The 13,228-nt window shown below is 45.5% G+C and overlaps 1 protein-coding gene across 5 annotated transcripts in view; it reads left to right on the top strand.

The window, feature by feature from the left end:
- The window catches only part of NMNAT1 (nicotinamide nucleotide adenylyltransferase 1), a 40,431-nt gene that overhangs the window by 15,485 nt on the left and 11,718 nt on the right, over positions 1-13,228 (top strand). The window contains exon 1 of one of the 5 annotated variants that reach the window (XM_054556703.2): positions 11,395-11,863. The exons of the other annotated variants lie outside the window; for them this stretch is intronic. The gene's annotated coding sequence lies outside the window, so the exon portion shown is untranslated. Of the gene's footprint in view, positions 1-11,394; positions 11,864-13,228 lie in introns of those variants that run through there. 5 annotated transcript variants of the gene reach the window in all.

The following is a 13,228-nucleotide window of genomic DNA, read 5'->3' as shown; positions in this document are numbered from 1 at the left end:
TTTTTTGTTTTGTTTTGTTTTTTTGAGACGGAGTCTCGCTCTGTCACCTAGGCTGGAGTGCAATGGTGCGATCTCGGCTCACTGCAACCTCTGCCTCCCAGGTTCAAGCAATTCTCCTGCCTCAGCCTCCTGAGTATCTGGGACTACAGAAGCACACCACCACGCCCGACTAATTTTTATATTTTTAGTAGAGATGGGGTTTCACCATGCTGATCAGGTTGGTCTCGAACTCCTGACCTCGTGATCCGCCCGCCTCAGTCTCCCAAAGTACTGGGATTGGAGGTGTGAGCCACTGCTCCCAGCCTGTTGATACTGATCTTTAGGGAATCTTTAGAACCTTGGTTCCTTTATCATGACTGTAAATTAATGTAAAACAACCTGCAAGTAATACTAAGTTATTAATATTCATAATTGGTAGACAAATGTGTCAAACATTTTATATGCATTATCTAATTTAATGTGCACAAAATCCTATAACATAGGACTATGGTTTTTCATTTTTTAAATGAAGAAACAGACTGTTAACTGACAAACTGAGAGTTAATCTACCTACCACAACTTGCACAAGCAAATGAAAATTGTTACTGCTCAAAGCATTTTTGAAATTCTTTTGAGATTACATGTATGTAGTTTCCATGGCATATAAGAAAATTTTGGTCGGGCATAGTTGCTTAAGCCTGTAATCCCAGCACTTTGGGAAGCCAAGGCAGGTGGATCACCTGAGATCGGGAATTTGAGACCAGCCTGGCTAGCATACTGAAACCCCATCTCTACTAAAAATACAAAAATTAGCTGGGTGTGGTGGTGGGCACCTGTAATCCCAGCTACTCCGGAGGCTGAGGCAGAAGAATCACTTGAACCCGGGAGGCGGAGGTTGCAGTGAGCCTAGATTGTGCCATTGTACTCCAGCCTGGGGACAAGAGTGAAACTCCGTCTCGGAAAAGAGGCCGGGTGCGGTAACTCACGCCTGTAATCCCAGCACTTTGGGAGGCCAAAGTAGGCAGATCATGAGGTCAGGAGTTCAAGACCAGCCTGACCAACATGGTGAAACCCCGTCTCTACTAAAAATACAAAAATTAGCTGGGTGTGGTGGTGCACGCCTGTAATCCCAGCTACTCAGGAGGCCGAGGCAGGAGAATGGCTTGAACCTGGGAGGTGGAGGTTGCAGTGAGCCAAGATCGTGCGCCACCACACTCCAGCCTGGGCGACAATGAGACTCTGTCCACCAAAAAAAAGAAAAGAGAAAATCTCCCCATTAACTAATCATTCTAACTCCCTTCTTCACTGTAAACTATTAAATTCACCTTGATTATTTTATTAATTGGGTTTAGCACTGAATAACTTTAGGACATTCACAGAAATCAAATATAACCTCTGAAGACAGATTTATCCCCAGTGAAGGTACTCAAAAGAATATGCAATTTCAAAATATACCCCCAAGAGTATTTAATGGCAGCATTGTTGGAACAAGAACATAGCTACATGCTTAAAGTTATTGTTTTGAAAGGAATAGCACCCTTTTAGAGGTGTAAATCCTGAGAGGTGGTGAGGTCAGCCACGTTACTTAACTCTTAGCCAACACAGGTTTAATACTGAGCGTCCTGAAATATGCGATAGGGAAAGCCAAACAGAATTACTATTGTTTTTGAAAAGTTGATTTTTAAAACACTGACTTTGGAGCCGGGAGTGATGGTGTGTGCTTGTAGTACTAGCTACTCGGCAGGCTGAGGCGGGAGGATCTCTTGAGCCTGGGATTTCAAGGCTGCAGTGAGCAATGATTGTGCCACCGTACTGCAGCCTAGGCAACAGAGCAATACCCTATCTCTAAAATAATAATAATAATAATAACCTGGCTTAATGTTATGTTAATATTTACACCTCAGTGTTTTTAAAACATAAAGATCAGTTATTTTGGCCAGGTGTGGTGGCTCGTGCTTCTAATCCCAGCACCATGGGAGGCCAAGGTGGGAGGATCGCTTGAGGCCAGGAGTTTGACACCAGCCTGGGCAACATAGCGAGACCCCATCTCTACCAAAAATAATAATAATAATAATAAAGATCAGTAACTACCCAGACCAAAATGCAGTGCTCAATCTCAGCCTCCTGAGTAGCTGGGACTACAGCCACATGCCACTGTACCCAGCCCAAGATTAGTAATTTTAAAATTAAAAGTAAATTTTAAGCCTCAAGACTGCCAGAGAAAGAAATGAACTCCTTATTGTCACAGTGAGCTGGGGAGGGACACTTACAGCCTGAGCTGGTGAGTTCTCGGCAGCCAGCAGTGCAAGCGATAGGCCGTGTGGGCCAAACAAGAGTGAATCATGGTGACACTGGGCCCAGACCACCTGGAGCAGGACAAGGAGGACCCAGAGCAGTCCCGTTAGAGTTTCCAAACTGCTGCACCCATTCATCAATCGGCCACAGCCCCCTATACGCATGCGCATGTGCCCTGCAAGGGTATGGAGGAAGTACTCTTCAGGAAAGGGACAGACCCTAGTTCTTTAAAACCCACCTTTGGCAGCAATAGGAGCTCGCTGTAACCTTAACTCTTCTGTGGCTCTGAAGGTTGAGAGTCTGGTGTGAGCTCGAGTTGGCTTTGTTAACAGTTAGTGCAACTGAGCTAGATATTTGAGACAAGTTATAGATGTAACAAGGGAGAAAGACAGCTTACTTTATGCTGAGAGATCAGCTTCCCCCAGCCCCTCCACATCCCTTGGGCATCACCTGGAAACCTAAGCTCATCCCCAAGTATAGGGCTAAAAGCTGTTTGTTCCATCCTTCCCTGAAGTCTGCTTCAGAACTGCAGCAGCTCCCTTGAGGACCCACACCTCTTGAACTCAGCCTTACCCTTCTTCCATCTCTCTCTTGGGAATAGTAACTGAAACCTGAGATGGACGGGGTTGTCTAACGCCAGCTGTCTGTCTGGCGCCAGCTGAACCCAGCCCCTCCACCAGTCTTTGAGAGCATGCTCAGTGGCTGGTGGATACCCTGATTTCTCTGTAGGCCTCAGGGTACTATGGGCATGTCGCATTCATCACCCCCTCCCATAATACCACTGGTAGTTTTTATGGGTATCGGGGGCCTGGGGTAGGGATAAAGGGTATGGGTACAAGTCCCGAGTGAATCATGGTATCATACTTGGGATGGTAACTGAAAAGTAAGACATTTAAATCATTCTTAGTGATGAACTCATTTTTTTCTAATGCCCTAGTGACCACTACTGAACCTTCTCCTTTATTCCCTAAGAACAGTTAGCAGTGTCCCTGTGATCCCACCACTGTGCCTTCTTTCGAGAAGGCCCCAAGTATATATATATTTTTTGAGACAGAGTTTTGCTTTTGTTGCCCAGGCTGGAGTGCAATGCGTGATCTCGGTTTACCGCAACCTCCACCTCCCAGGTTCAAGCAATTCTGCCTCAGCCTCCCAAGGAGCTGGGATTATGGGCATGCGCCACCATACCTGGCTAATTTTGTATTTTTAGTAGAGACGGGGTTTCTCCATGTTGGTCAGGCCAGTCTCGAACGCCCAACCACAGGTGATCCACCTGCCTCGCCCTCCCAGAATGCTGGGATTACAGGCATGACCCACCGCGCCCGGACCCCAAGTATCTTTCTTATTTCCATTTCCACTGACTGTTTGTGGCTGCCTTTCCTATCTTGTTTCATCCCGTCCAATGAATTCCAAATCAGCACTGTCATCAGTAACATCACTTTCCTCAAAAATAACAGCTGCCGCCGGGCGCGGTGGCTCACGCCTGTAATCCCAGCACTTTGGGAGGCCGAGGCAGGCGGATCACGAGGTCAGAAGATTGAGACCATCCTGGCTAACACGGTGAAACCCCGTCTCTACTAAAAATACATAAAATTAGCCGGGCGTAGTGGCGGGCGCCTGTAGTCCCAGCTACTTGGGAGGCTGAGGCAGGAGAATGGCATGAACCTGGGAGGCGGAGCTTGCAGTGAGCGGAGATCGCGCCACTGCACTCTAGCCTGGGCGACAGAGCGAGACTCCGTCTGAAAAAAAAAAAAATAACAGCTACCATTCATTTTAACACTGTGCCAGGTAATATGCTAAGCCCTTTGCCATGTATTATCCTCAGAATTAATCCTCAAAGTAACTGAGATTGGCCTTCCCATTATCTCCATTTTACAGATAACCTAAAGACAGAGTTAAGAGATCAAATCAAGATCACACAACCAAATAAGGGTTTTATTTATTTATTTATTTTTTGAGACGGAGTCTCGCTCTGTAGCCCAGGCTGGAGTGCAGTGGCGCGATCTCCGCTTACTGCAAGCTCCGCCTCCCGGGTTCACGCCATTCTCCCTCCTCAGCCTCCAGAGTAGCTGGAACTACAGGCGCCAGCCAACACGCCCGGCTAATTTTTTGTGTTTTTAGTAGAGACGGAGTTTCACCGTGTTAGCCAGGATGGTCTCGATCTCCTGACCTCGTGATCCGCCCGTCTCGGCCTCCCAAAGTGCTGGGATTACAGGCGTGAGCCACCGCGCCCGGCCCCAAATAAGGGTTTTTAACACCCATGTCATATTATTTTGAGAACCCTGTTGTCACTCCTTTACTCAGAAACCTTCAAAGGTTCCCATTGTCCAAGGGGTTAAAGTTTATATTTCTCAACTCCTTAGCTATGAGAGGGCTCAATTCCAATCTACACTGTTCCAGTTTATCTCCCATTTTTCTTCTTGGTGAGAGCTTAAGAGTCAGGAAACCTAAATTCTAGTCCTGATGCGCCATTCACTAGCTTTGTCCACTGACAGTATAAAATCTGAACAAAAGCAAGTTGGTCAGCCTAGCAGTTATGTCTGACTGCTATTGGGCTACAAATGAACAGTCTTGACACAGGTGTTTTGAGTATTGCAAAGTCTTAGACGTACACAGTGAGACATTGCATAGCCTTAATTTCCAGATTTATTTTTAACCCACTATTTCTTTTTTTTTTTCCAAGATGGAGTCTTGCTGTGTCCCCCAGTCTGGAGTGCAGTGGTGTGATCTAGGCTCACTGCAACCTCCATCTCCCAGGTTCAAACAATTCTCCTGCCTCAGCCTCGCAAGTACCTGGGATTACAGGCGCACGCCACCACGCCCAGCTAATTTTTGTATTTTTTAGTAGAGACGGTTTCACTATGTTGGCCAGGCTGGTCTCGAACATCTGACCTCGTGATCCGCCCACCTCGGCCTCCCAAAGTGCTGGGATTACAGGCGTGAGCCACCGCGTCTGGCCCCCATTATTTCTTTTTTGAGATGTTTGTAATAGTGAAAAATTAGAAAAACCTAAATATCCAAAGGTCGAAGATTAACTGGAAAAACTGAATAACTATAGGTTATCATTTGGAACATGCTGATTGCTTTTGGCCAAGTTATTTTTTTGTGGTGAGAATCAAATGACAATGTGTATGAATTTTTTTTTTTTTTTTTTGAGACAGAGTCTCACCCTATCACTCAGGCTGGAGTGCTGAGGCGTGATCTCAGCTCACTGCAACCTCCACCTCCTGGGTTCAAGTAATTCTCGTGCCTCAGCCTCCCAACTAGCTGGGATTACAGGCGCCAGCCACCACACCTGGCTAATTTTTATACTTTTGGTAGGGATGGGATTTCACCATGTTGGCCAGGCTGGTCTCAAACTCCTGGCCTCAAGTGACCCACCTATCTCAGCCTCCCAAAGTGCAGGGATTACAGGTGTGAGCTACCACACCGGGCCGAAAGTATTTTTATAAAGCCAGGTGTGGTGGTTCACACCTGTAATCCCAGCACTTTGAGAAGTGTAGGTGGGAGGATCACTTGAGCCCTGGGTCTTGAACTCCTGGGCTCAAGCAATCCTCCCACCTCCACTTCCCAAAGTGGGAAGCAAAACCTGGGCAACAAAATGAGACTCCTTCTCTACAAAAAAATAGAAAGATTAGCTGGGTGTGGTGATGTGTGCCTGCAGTCCCAGCTACACGAGAAGCTGAGGCAGGAGGATCCTTGAGCCCAGGAGATCGTGGTTGCAGTGAGCCATGTTCAAGCTAAACCTCCCAGCTTTCCCAGTCTGGGTGACAGAACAAGACCCTGTCTCAAAAAGAAAAAATAAAAGTATTCTATACTTTCGTTTTTGTAAACTAAAAGTAGCATATAACTTGATGTGTTTATTGTCATTTGCTATATTTCTATGTTAATTATAAAAATGCTTCAAGTGGCCAGGCGCGGTGGCTCATGCCTGTAATTCCAGCATTTTGGGAGGCTGAGGCAGGCGGATCATGAGGTCAGGAGATCGAGACCATCCTGGGCTAACACGGTGAAACCCCATCTCTACTAAAAATACAAAAAATTGGCCGGCATGGTGACACGCGCCTGTAGTCCCAGCTACTCGGGAGGCTGAGGCAGGAGAATCACTTGAGCCGGGGAGGTAGAGGTTGCAGTGAGCCGAGATTGTGCCACTGCACTCCAACCTGGGCGACAAAGCAAGACTCTGTCTCAAAAAAAAAAAAAAAAGCTTCAAGCTCTACAAAAAATTCCCCAAAAGTTTTGAAAATACTTTGAGCAAGATTTTGTCACTGGAATTATATTTATAAGATCTCAGGGCCAGGTGTGGTGGCTCATGCCTGTAATTCCAGCACTTTGGGAGGCCGAGGCGGGCAGATCACCAGGTCAAAAGATCAAGACCATCCTGGCGAACATGGTGAAACCCTGTCTCTACTAAAAATATAAAAACTAGCAGGGTGTAGTGGCGTGCGCCTGTAATCCCAGATAGGAGGCTGAGGCAGGAGAATCGCTTGAACCCAGGAGGCAGAGGTTGCAGTGAGCTGAGATTGTGCCACTGCACTCCAGCTTGGCGACAGAGCGCGACTCCATCTCAAAAAAAAAAAAAAAAAAAAGATCTCAGAACGATTATTTTTAAGACATTCTTTGGATATATAAGAATATTTATTACTTTTTAATTTTTATATTATTGTTGTTATTTTGAGACAGAGTCTCGCTCTGTCACCCAGGCTGGAGTACAGTGGTGCAGTCTCAGCTCACTGCAACCCCTGCCTGCCAGGTTCAAGTGATTCTCCTGCCTCAGCCTCCCAAGTACCTGGGATTACATGTGTGTGCCACCACACTCGCTAATTTTTTGTATTTTTGGTAGAGATGGGGTTTCACCATGTTGGCCAAGCTGGTCTTGAACTCCTGGCCTCAAGTGATCTCTCTGCTTTGACCTCCCAAAGTGCTGGCATTACAGGTGTGAGCAACCACACCTGGCCAAGAATATTTATTTTGAAGGCCAAGCACAGTGGCTCATGCCTGTAATCCCTTTGAGAGGCTGAGGTAGGAGGCCAGGAATCTGAGACCCACCTTGACAACATAGTGAGACCCTATCTCTACAAAAGATTTAAAAAATATAGCCAGGTGTGGTGGCATGTGCCTGTGGTCCCAGCTACTTGGAGGCTGAGGCAGGAAGATCATTTGAGCCCAGGAGGCAGAGGCTGCAGTGACCTGTGATCATGCCACTGGACTCCAGCCTGGGCAACACACCGAGATCCTTTCTCCAAAAAAAAAAATTTATTTAGAAGTATTTGGCTGGGCACGGTGGCTCACGCCTGTAATCCCAACACTTCGGGAGGCTGAAGCAGTCAGATCACTTGAGGGAGGCTGAAGCAGTCAGATCACTTGAGGTTAGGAGTTTGAGACCAGCCTGGCCAACATGGTGAAACCCTATCTCTACCAAAAATACCAAAATTAGCCAGGCATGGTGGGGCATGTCTGTAGTCCCAGCTACTTGGGAGGCTGAGGCAGGAGAATCACTGTAACCTGGGAGGCAGAGGCTACAGTGAGCTGAGATAATGCGACTGCACTCCACCGTGGGCGACAGAGGGAGACTCCATCTCAAAACAAAAAGAAATTATTTATAAATATTATTGACTGGGCGCGGTGGCTCACGCCTGTAATCCCAACATTTTGGGAGGCTGAGGCAGGGAGATCACCTGAGGTCAGGAGTTCAAGACCAGCCTAGCCAACATGGTGAAACCCCATCTCTACTAAAAATACAAAAATTAGCTGGGCATGGTGGCAGGCGCCTGTAATCTTAGCTACTCAGGAGGCTGAGGCAGGAGAATCGCTTGAACCCAGGAAACGGAAATTGCAGTGAGCCAAGATTTCACCACTGCGCTCCAGCCTGGGCAGCAGAGTGAGACTTAGTCTCAGAAAAAAAAAAAAAAATATATATATATATATATATATAAAATTATATACAAATATTTATTTTGAAAACCTTTACAATAGCAAAGTTTCTTTTTTAACTTATTGAAAACTAGCAGGAAGCATTTATCAAGGAAGTAATTCAGAACCGAATGAATTGAGTTTTGAGATTAAAAGGTTATCTACAATGAATGAAAAAGATACTCTCATCACTGGGCATTCCAGAGTACTAGGGATAAGATAATATACTACACATCTTCTAGGAAGCAAAAGCAGGTTACATATAAAGGAACAAGGATTTGAATGCCATCAGGCTTTCAACAGCAATGTTGAATGCCAGCAAACAATGAAGGAAGTGCCTTTATAATTTTAAAAGAATAATTTCAAAAATTATTTGGGCTGGGCACAGTGGCTCGCGCCTGTAATCTCAACACTTTAAAAGGCCAAGGCGGGCAGATCACCTGAGGTCAGGAGTTCAAGACCAGCCTGGCCAACATGGTAAAGCCCTGTGTCTACTAAAAATACAAAAATTAGCTGGGCATGGTGGCAGACATCTATAATCCCAGCTACTCAGGAGGCGGAGGCAGGAGAATTGCTTAAACCTGGGAGGCAGAGGTTGCAGTGAGCCAAGATCTTTCCACTGCACTCCAGCCTGGGTGATAGAGTGAAACTAAGTCCCCCACTCTCCCCGCAAAAAAAAAATTATTTGAAATTATTGAGTTGAAAAGAATTTTCTCAAGCCATTAATAATTGAAGGAAGAACAACAACATCGTCAAACTTACTTGATCTCCCACGCATCCTACTGGAGCATGTTCTCAAGTAGTTTCATGATAAAGGGTGTATGAGAGACCAACCCTTTATCATGAAACTGCTTGAGGATATGCTCCAGAAAAATTAGAAAGCAAAGTGAGAAATAAATAGGGGATCTAACCCAGGAAAGAGATGAAGAAGTTTTCAGAATAATAGCTTCACAAATAGAGATTTTTCATCTAGATAAGAGGAGGAGGGTTCCAGGAAGAAAATCCTCTGGGAAAAAAACAGATTGAATAGAATAGCAATTGTAAATTAAGCCATTTGAAATTGATGTTTTGTTGATAAAAAATAAAATTACTTGCTGAGCATGGTGGCTCATACCTGTAAGCCCAGCACTTTGGAAGGCCAAAGTGGGCAAGTTCGCTTCAAGATTCTGAGCCCAGGAGTTTGAGACCAGCCTGGGCAATATGGCGGAACCCTATCTCTACAAAAAATACAAAAAAACAATTAGCCCGTGCATGCCTGTAGTCCCAGCTACTTGGGAGGCTGAGGTCAAAGGATCACTTGAGCCTGGGAGATAGAGGTTGCAGTGAGCTGAGATTGCACCACGTACTCCAGCTTGGACAACAGAGTGAGATACTGTCTCAAAAATCAAAAAACAAAACAAACAATTCTAGTAAGATAATTTGCAACATTCATAATAACGATATTCCTATCATGTTTGCTATTTGCCAAATGTAGTTTTTTTTTTGAGATGGAGTCTTACTCTGTTGCCCAGGCTGGAGTGCAGTGGCGGGATCTCGGCTCACTGCAAGCTCCGCCTCCCGGGTTCATGCCATTCTCCTGCCTTAGCCTCCTGAGTAGCTGGGACTACAGGTGCCCACCACCACTCCTGGCTAATTTTTTTGTGTTTTTAGTAGAAACGGGGTTTCACCATGTTTGCCAGGATGGTCTCGATCTCCTGACCTCGTGATCCGCCTGTCTCGGCCTCCCAAAGGTCTGGGATTACAGGTGTGAGCCACCGCGCCCATCCTGCCAAATGTAGTTTTATGTCCTGGATCTGTATTGTTTCATTTAATCCTCACAACAATCAGGAGGTAGGTAGTATTATTTTCTCCTTTTTAAGATTGATGAAAAACTGGGACAGGGTGGGCACGGTGGTTCACGCCTGTAATCCCAACACTCTGGGAGGCCAAGGCAGGTGGATCACTTAAGGTCAGGAGTTTGAGACCAGCCTGGCCAACATGGTGAAACCCCAACTCTACTAAAAAAAAACAAAAATTAGGCCAGGCGCGGTGGCTCACACCTGTAATCCCAGCACTTTGGGAGTCCAAGGCGGGTGGATCACGAGGTCAGGAAATCGAGACCATCCTGGCTAACACGGTGAAACCCCGTCTCTACTAAAAATACAAAAAATTAGCCGGGCATGGTGGCGGGCCCCTATAGTCCCACCTACTCGAGAGGCTGAGGCAGGAGAATGGCATGAACCCAGGAGGCGGAGCTTGCAGTGAGCCGAGATTGTGCCACTGCACTCCAGCCTGGGCGACAGGGCGAGACTCCGTCTCAAAAAAAAAAACAAAACAAAAATTAGCCAGGTGTGGTGGCACGTGCCTGTAATCCCAGCTACTTGGGGGGGCTGAAGCAGGGAGGATTGCCTGAACCTGGAAGGCAGAGGTTGCAGTGAGCTGAGATTGCACCACTGCACTCCAGCCTGGGTGACAGAGTGAGACTCTGTCTCAAAAAAAAAAAAAAAAAAAACCTGGGACAAAAGGAAGGTTAAGTTAGGGTTAGGTTGCCCAAGGTCATGCAGTTGGAGCTGCAGTTTGAAGCCAGGCAGCCTAATTTCAGAGCATAGGCTCTTAACTCTTCTGTTATATACACGGGAAATTGTAGGATACTTACTTGTGGAGTCTGACTAATCCAAGCAGAAAGACCTGTGGTACTGACAGGTTACTGAACAGTTATGACTCCTGTGCACAAGCCCTACCTACCCACTCAGCCTGTCCTGTCAGCTGTTTTTGGAGAAACTTTAAAATACATCATGAATATTGGTAGAGAAATAGAGATGATAATCTGTTGGGGAAATGAATAGAATACCATAAACAGGAATATTCAGAGGATAGGGCTCTTGGAAATTAAGAGTGTAATGGCAGAAGTGAAAACTAGGCAGATTGGAGGATGAAGTTGAGGCTATCTGGAAATTAGAGCATGAAGGCAGGAGGTGGAAAATACAGAAAAAATGATTAGATGCTTCAGCTCTAAATAATAGACATTTTCAGGCCAGGCACGGTGGCTCATGGGAGGCTGAGGTGGGTGGATCACTTGAGGCCAGGAGTTCGAGACCAGCCTAGCTAACATCGTGAAACCCCATCTCTACTAAAAATTCAAAAGTTATCTGGGTGTGGTGGTGCATGCCTGTAGTCCCAGCTACTTGGGAGGCTGAGGCAGGAGAATTGCTTGAACCTGGGAGGTGGAGGTTGCAGTGAGCTGAGATTGTGCCACTGCACTCCAGCCTGGGTGAGAGAGAGAGACTCTGTCTCAAAAAAAAATAATAATAATAAATAATAGACATTTCCAAAGAACAGAGAAAATGGGAGGCAGAAAATCATCAATGAAAGAATTCAAGGACATTTTCTAGAACTGAATGTTACGAGTTTCAAGACTGAAAGGGCCTGCCCCGTGCTCAGCATGACGGATGGAAACAAAGCTGCACTAGAGGACAGCATTGTGAAATTTCAGAACACTGCGGACAAAGAGAAGACCTTACAGGCTTCAAGGCAGGAAAAAAATGACATTCAAAAGCTCCAGAATTAGAATTGGCTTTGGATTTCACGCTATTAACATTGGAATCTAGAAGCAATGCCTTTGAAGTTGTGGGAGAAGATGATTTTCAACATAGTCTGGAGATAAACTATATTGGGCAGTTTTGGAGAAGGTAGTGAAAGGGTATGAGAGCTAATCTTTATACATCATAAAAGAAAGTCAGTGGGCACTGTTTAACTTGGATAAATTAAGAAATGGCATTATACGCACATAATGTAGAGTTATGGTAGAAACTACCAGAAGAAATAGCTGAAAAAGTTAAAAGTGGTTGGATGGAAGGGGGATGGTGAGGGGGATATGATTGATGGTTGTTGGTTTTCATTAAGGGCCTTTTTTACCCTGTGATGTTCTAGATCTATATATATGAATTAGTTGAATAAGAAATTTTAGGCCAGGCACGGTGGCTCATGCCTGTAATCCCAGCACTTTGGGAGGCCGAGGCGGGCAGATCACGAGGTCAGGAGATCGAGACCGTCTAACATGATGAAACCCCGTCTCTACTAAAAATACAAAAAATTAGGCAGGCGTGGTGGCAGGCACCTGTAATCCCAGCTACTCAGGAGGCTGAGGCAGGAGAATGGTGTGAACCTGGGAGGTGGAGCTTGCAGTGAGCTGAGATTGCACCACTGTACTCCAGCCTGGGCAACAGAGCGAGACTCCCGTCTCAAAAAAAAAAGAAATTTTAATAAAAACTTAAAATTGGATGCCTTATGTTACTTCATTAGGGTTATGGAAGGAACAGTGGAATAATTGATATGAAAAAGAGGTTTGTAAATTATATTCTATTATTTAGTGGAAAGTTACGATGTTACTATCATGTTGACTAAAAGGCAAAAATGCTGTATTTGGTAGATGATAATATTGTTGTATTAATTAACTGTGGCCACAATAATGCGATCACAAAACTTGAGTGACATATGATAATGAACACTAATTTTTGTTTTTGGGACTAGGGTCAGCTTGTTGGCTTGACGATCTGAGCCAGGTTTGGTTGATCTCACTTGGGTTTGTTCATGTGTCTGAGCAGATGGACTGTAGTTGTTGGCTGGTAAGGGATGGCCGTGTTCCCCACTTGTGGGGTGGTTGAATGTCTATCAGTGGGAGCATCGGTGCTCTCCCACATGTTCTGGCATCCTCCACACTATCCCTTGTGCCACATTCTTTTGGCCAAAGCAAGTCAAAAAATGTGGAGAAGTCACTTCCATCTCTTCATGGTAGAAGCTGCAAATTCACATTGAAAAGGAGGGATGAAGATGTGGAAGCATTTTTACAGTTAGCATAATGATTGAAGCCAATTTTTTTTTTCTTTTTGAGATGGAGTCTCTCTCTGTCACCAGGCTGGAGTGCAGTGGCGCAATCTCGGCTCACTGCAACCTCCGCCTCCCGGGTTCAAGTGATTCTCCTGCCTCAGCCTCCCAAGTAGCTGGGATTACAGGCACCCGTCACCACACCCAGCTAATTTTTGTATTTTTAGTAGAGACGGGGTTT

The sequence above is a fragment of the Pongo abelii genome, chromosome 1 (genome assembly GCF_028885655.2).
Source record: "Pongo abelii isolate AG06213 chromosome 1, NHGRI_mPonAbe1-v2.0_pri, whole genome shotgun sequence".
Lineage (NCBI taxonomy): Eukaryota > Metazoa > Chordata > Mammalia > Primates > Hominidae > Pongo > Pongo abelii.
The sequence above is the reverse complement of the archived record's forward strand: the minus strand, read 5'-3'. Positions and strand labels throughout refer to the sequence as shown.